This window comes from Cucumis melo, chromosome 1, assembly GCF_025177605.1.
Source record: "Cucumis melo cultivar AY chromosome 1, USDA_Cmelo_AY_1.0, whole genome shotgun sequence".
NCBI lineage: Eukaryota > Viridiplantae > Streptophyta > Magnoliopsida > Cucurbitales > Cucurbitaceae > Cucumis > Cucumis melo.
Window position 1 is genome coordinate 20,191,571 of NC_066857.1, and position 6,449 is coordinate 20,198,019.

The following is a 6,449-nucleotide window of genomic DNA, read 5'->3' on the forward strand; positions in this document are numbered from 1 at the left end:
CTAGCAGAAGTCATTTTAAAATGGTCCTAAGCACATCCGTTGACTTACCCGAGGAAAGGAAAGCTATCTCCAATTTAACTTGCCGTGGGACCGTAAACTTGAGCGTCAACCCCTATTACCTTCAAGGAACGAAAGATAGGGCCCAGTCTTACTCTAATATTCAAACTCGACACGGTTATGGCAACACTGGGTAAATTACCAAAATGATACTTACCGAAGACTCACCGTGACCCGGAGTGGAGGAAGGAAGGCTTAGGTGGCTCGGTGAACAGGGAGCTCGGCTTGGCTTGGAGGTGATCGGCTCGGCTCGGCTTGGCTCGGCTCGGCTCGCGGCTTGGGTTGGCCGGCTCGCGGCTCGGCTCGGCTCAGTTTGGCTCGTTGCTCGGCTTGGCTCGGCTCGGCTCGGTCCTCGGCTCGGCTCAGCTCACGGCTTGGCTCGCGGCTCAACTCGGCTTGACTCGGCTCGCGGCTCGGCTCGGTCTTAGGCTTAATTCGGCTCGTGGCTCAACTCGTGGCGCGGCTTGTGGCGCGGCTCGTGGCGCGGCTTGTGGCGCAGCTCAACTCGGTCTCCGGTTCGGGTCGGCTTGCATTCGCGATTCGGGTCGGGTCAGATTGAAACCGAAGCAACCACGAGCGACGGATTTCGGCGTTCGACGACCGGGATGATTCGCAGCTTGGAGGCGTTCGACGACCGGCCCTGCTTCAACGCGGTGGATAACTGAAGGAGGGGCGTACGCCGGTTGCTGGCGTCGTGAGCCCGAGAGGAGATTAGAAAAGGTCGGGGGCCGCGGCGGACGAAACGTGGAAGTTGACAAACCTCGACGACAGAGACGGAGATGCGACGGAGGAGAAGAGGCGAAGATGGCCGGCAGCAGTCGTCGGGGGAAGGACGGAGAGGGAGAAAGCACTGGAAATTGCAGCGACGACGCGAGGAAGAAGAAAACGAAGTGGATGAAGGGGGGAAAGAACGCGCGCGGCTAGGGTTTTTTTTAAAAAAATAATCTTATTATATATATATATATATATATATTAAATAATAATAATAATAATAATAAATAATATTAATATTAATATTAAATAATGATAATAATAATTATTATTAATAATATAAAATAATAATAATATAAAATAATATTAATATTGAATAATAATAATAAAATTAATATTAGATAATAATAATGTTATTAATTTATAATAATAATATTACTATTAAATAATAATATTATTATTAATATTAAATAATAATAATAATATTAACATTAAATTACAATAATAAGAATAAATAATAATAATAATAATATAATTAATATTATATTATTATTATATCAATTTACCCAAATATTAAATTTAAGGAAAATCATATCCCGAAATTTCTTTTTCTACCCTCTTCGAAGGAAATCGAGAATTTACACCAAAATTTTAAATTTCTGAAAAAAATTTGCACAAAACGAAAAAAGTTTACCTCGAAATTTCGGGGCGTTACATTCTTCTCTCCTTAAGGAACTTTCGTCCTCGAAAGTTCTATTCCTCGAACAATTCGGGATAACGGGACCTCATGTCATCTTCTCGCTCCCAAGTTGCCTCTTCAACCCGGTGATTCCGCCATAAGACTTTAACCAAAGGAATTTCTCTATTCCTCAACATTTTCACCTCCCTAGCCAGCACCTCAACAGGTTGTTCTGTATAGCTCAAGTTTTCATCAATCTCTAGTGGATCGTAATCCACTACATGGGATGGATCTGACACGTACTTCCTCAACATAGAAACATGGAACACATCATGAACTGCCGAGAGTGATGGTGGCAACGCCAAGCGATACGCTACAGGGCCAATCCGCTCCAGAATCTCAAACGGCCCAACAAAACGGGGACTCAGCTTTCCCCTCCTTTCGAATCGCAAGACACCTCTCATAGGTGCTACCTTTAAGAACACCTTGTCCCCTACCTCAAACTCAAGGTCCTTCCGCCTCACATCTGCATAACTCTTCTGCCTACTCTGAGCGGTATGCATGCGTGATCTAATCTTCAATATCGCTTCGTTAGTAGACTGAACTAACTCAGGACCCATCAATCTCTGCTCACCCACCTCATCCCAGCAAACCGGGGATCTACAACATTTGCCGTACAAGGCCTCAAATGGTGCCATGCCAATAGTGGCCTGATAACTGTTATTATAAGCAAATTCCATCAAATGCAAATGGGAGTCCCAGCTACCTGGAAATTCCAATGCACACGCCCGCAACATATCCTCTAAAACTTGGTTCAGACGCTCAGTCTGACCGTCAGTCTGTGGATGGAAAGCTGTACTAAAGTCTAACCTCGTTCCCATAGCCGTCTGCAAACCCTTCCAGAATTTGGAAGTGAAACGGGCATCTCTATTAGAAACAATCGACACTGGCACTCCATGTAATCTCACTATCTCCGACATGTACAGCTGTGCCCACTTACTAGCAGTATAGGTGGATTTACCCGGAACGAAGTGCGCTGATTTGGTAAGCCTGTCCACCACAACCCAAATCACTGTAAAACCCCTCAGAGTTCTCGGCAGTCCTGTAATGAAATCCATGGATACGTTTTCCCACTTCCATTCCGGTATGCTCAAGGGTTGTAATAAACCCGCTGGTTTCTGCCTTGGTGCATTAACCTGTTGACACACCAAGCATCTACTAACAAATTCTGCTACCTCCCTCTTCATGTTACGCCACCAATAAACCCGCTTCAGGTCCTGATACATCTTCGTACTACCCGGGTGCATGGAAAATGGGGAACTGTGAGCCTCAGATAATAATTCTGTCTTAATCGCACTATCTGACGGCACACAGAGGCGTCTCTCAAACACAAGTCCACCATCAGAGGATATGGAGAACTCAACCGCTTGCCCTACCTCTGCTAGGCCACGTTTTTCGACCAAATAAGGATCGTTACTCTGAGCATCAATGATCCTTTGCCTCAAAGTCGGCTGTACCGTCAACTGGGCTAACTGCATAGTAACTGCCCCCACCGACACTACAATCTCAGCCCGCTCGAGATCCCGATGCAATGGGGCCTGTCGGGTAATAAGTGCTGCTGAATGTGATACCTTTCTACTAAGAGCATCAGCTACCACATTTGCCTTGCCTGGATGATACAGTATCTCACAATCGTAATCCTTCACTAACTTAAGCCACCTTCGCTGTCTCATATTCAATTCTTTCTGAGTAAAGAAGTATTTCAAGCTCTTATGATCCGTGAATATCTGTATCTTTTCACCATATAAATAATGCCTCCATATTTTTAAAGCAAAAACCACCGCTGCCAACTCTAAATCATGTGTAGGGTAGTTCTGCTCATGACTCTTCAACTGACGAGACGCATAAGCGACCACCTTACCTTGTTGCATCAAAACACAACCCAAACCCTTCTTGGAAGCATCACTATAAATCACGAAACTGCCAGAACCATCGGGTACAGTAAGAACCGGTGCGGTAACTAGCTTCTGTTTAAGGTTCTGGAAACTATCCTCACACGCCTTGCTCCAAACAAAAGGAGCTCCCTTCCTGGTCAACTGAGTGAGAGGAGTAGCTATACGAGAAAAGTTCTCCACAAACCGTCGATAATAACCTGCTAAACCCAGAAAGCTACGAACCTCACTGACTGTGGAAGGTCGGGTCCAACCGGTGACTGCCTCTATCTTAGCTGGATCCACAGAGACTCCAGCCTTAGAAACCACGTGGCCCAGAAAAGACACCTGCTTCAGCCAAAACTCGCATTTCGAGAACTTTGCATACAACTTATTATCCCGAAGTGTTTGCAGAACTATACGTAAATGCTCCTCATGTTCGGCCTCCGTCTTGGAGTATATCAAGATATCATCGATAAACACGATCACAAAAGTATCTAGGAACTCCCTAAACACTCTGTTCATCAAGTCCATAAACACTGCCGGAGCATTCGTCAAACCAAAAGACATCACAATAAACTCGTAGTGTCCATATCTGGAACGAAATGCTGTCTTCGGTACATCCCCATCCTTAATCCTCAGCTGATGGTATCCCGACCGAAGATCAATCTTAGAGAACATTGTGACTCCCTGTAACTGGTCAAATAGATCATCGATCCTGGGCAAGGGATATCTGTTCTTTACGGTTACCTTGTTCAACTCCCTATAGTCAATGCATAGACGCATCGATCCATCCTTCTTCTTAACAAATAAAACTGGCGCACCCCAAGGTGACACGCTCGGTCGAATGAATCCCTTATCAAGCAATTCTTGCAACTGCACCTTCAGTTCTTTCAGCTCTGCGGGGGCCATTCTGTAAGGGGCTCTGGATATAGGAACCGTGCCCGGCTCCAACTCTATGGCAAACTCAACCTCTCTGTGAGGAGGTAACCCTGGAAGTTCTTCAGGAAAGACATCCGGATAGTCCCTCACCACCGGTTCTGATGACAGGGATACATTGACCTCTCTAGTATCCACCACGCTCGCTAAGATACCCCAAGTACCCTGACTGAGCAGTTTACTGGCCCTGATGGCTGAGATTACCTGAGGCAACGACCTTGACCCTCCTCCCTTAAATTTAAAACTGGCCATCGAGGGAGGGTTAAACGTTACCTCCTTACGGGAACAATCTATGCTGGCGTGGTTAGCGGCCAACCAATCCATACCCAGGATTACATCAAAGTCGAGCATATCCAGGACTAACAGCGTTACTTCAATCACATGGCCTGCTATCTCAATCTGGCATGCTTTCACCCTTTCCTTCGACAACATACACTCCCCGGAAGGAGTAGATACTGATAGAACATGGTGTAAGGGCTCTACCTCTAAGCGGGCATGCAACACAAATGCGGAAGAGATAAAAGAATGTGACGATCCCGAATCAAACAAAACTAAGGCGTAATGCCCCAATACTGGAAGCGTACCTGTCACCACCGTGCCTGCCCTCTCAGCCTCAGTCTTGTTGGTAGCAAATACCCTACCCTGATGTGGAGCACCTGCTCTCTGATTCTGCGCGTTCCCCGTAAGTCTCAACGGGCATCTATCAGCTGTATGACCCTCTTGCCTACACTTAAAGCAAGTCCTGGTCCCGAATAAGCAACGGCCCAGATGGTGCTTTCCACAAGTGGTACACAACGGCTTCCCTCTGGCACCTTCCCCTACCTCAAAAGGTTTCTGCTGGAAGCGGCGAAACTCGCCACCTGACCTGAAGTTCCGCTGTGGTACTGGAACAGGCTGCTGCTCAGCCTTCCTCTTCTGTCCCGATGTTGAACCTCTACCAGCGGTCTTAGACGAGTTAGCCCTCTCCTGTAAACTGAGATCCACTGCCAGGCGCAGTGCATCGGCATGAGTAGCGGGTCGGAAAGCTCGGACCAAACCCTGAATGTCCAGTCGGAGGCCTCTAACAAACTTATCAGCTCTGGCCGCCTCGGTCGCTATCATCTCGGGAGCGAAGCGGGATAACATGTCAAACTCCGCATCATACTGCTCCACTGTCATGTCACCCTACTCTAAGTTCAGGAACTCCTGCCGCTTGGCATCTCTCAAACTAGCAGAGAAGAATTTCGCATAGAAACTCTCCTTAAACTGTTGCCACGTGATCTGACTCACATCACCACCTAGCATTCTCTCTGTAGTCTCCCACCATGCAGTACCCCTGTCAGTCAACATAAAAACAGCACACTGAACTTTCTGATCCTCAGGGCATTTCATGTATCGGAATATGGTCTCCAAAGACGATAACCACAGCTGAGCCCTGGTGGGGTCCTCCAAAGACCCATCGAATGTCGTGGGATTATACTTCCTGAAATCCCTCAGGTGCTTAGCCTCTACTGACAACTGATCCGGCACAACCTGGGGCACAACTGGTACTGGAGCCGGAGCTGGAGCAGGAGCTGGTGCTGGAGCTGGCGGGGCAGGCTGCTGCTGCTCCCGCATCTGCGTAATCAAATCTCTAAACCTCTGCTCCATGGCAGCTAGATCCGCATGAGTAACTGGCGCAGCAGGGTCAGTGGCTTTGGCTACAGGCTGCACCTCAGGCTGAACGCGTCCTGCTCCTCTTCCTCGGCCTCCTCGGCCACCCCTACGTGCACCTCTCCTTGGCGGCATTTCCCTAACAACCACCAGTGATCCCTTTAGTCATAAATGGTAATTAACTTTGCAGTTTAACTTAGGTAAGGTAATGCATATAGAGTTATACATATACTTTCATGAGGGCGTACCTGACGAGTGGCAAGGATCGTTTTAGCCATAAGGACACAAAACACAGACTCACATTATAAGTCAGTCTACAGAACCTAAAACTTAGGCTCTAATACCAACTGTAACGACCCAACTTTCCGGACTAAGCTGAGGTCACTACTCAATACCAAAACTCGACCACACAACATAAAATTCATAACGGACCGGTTACGATTTCTTAAAACGTTAGAAATATTACAAAAAAACAGTATCGGGCCCTATTTTAAATCACA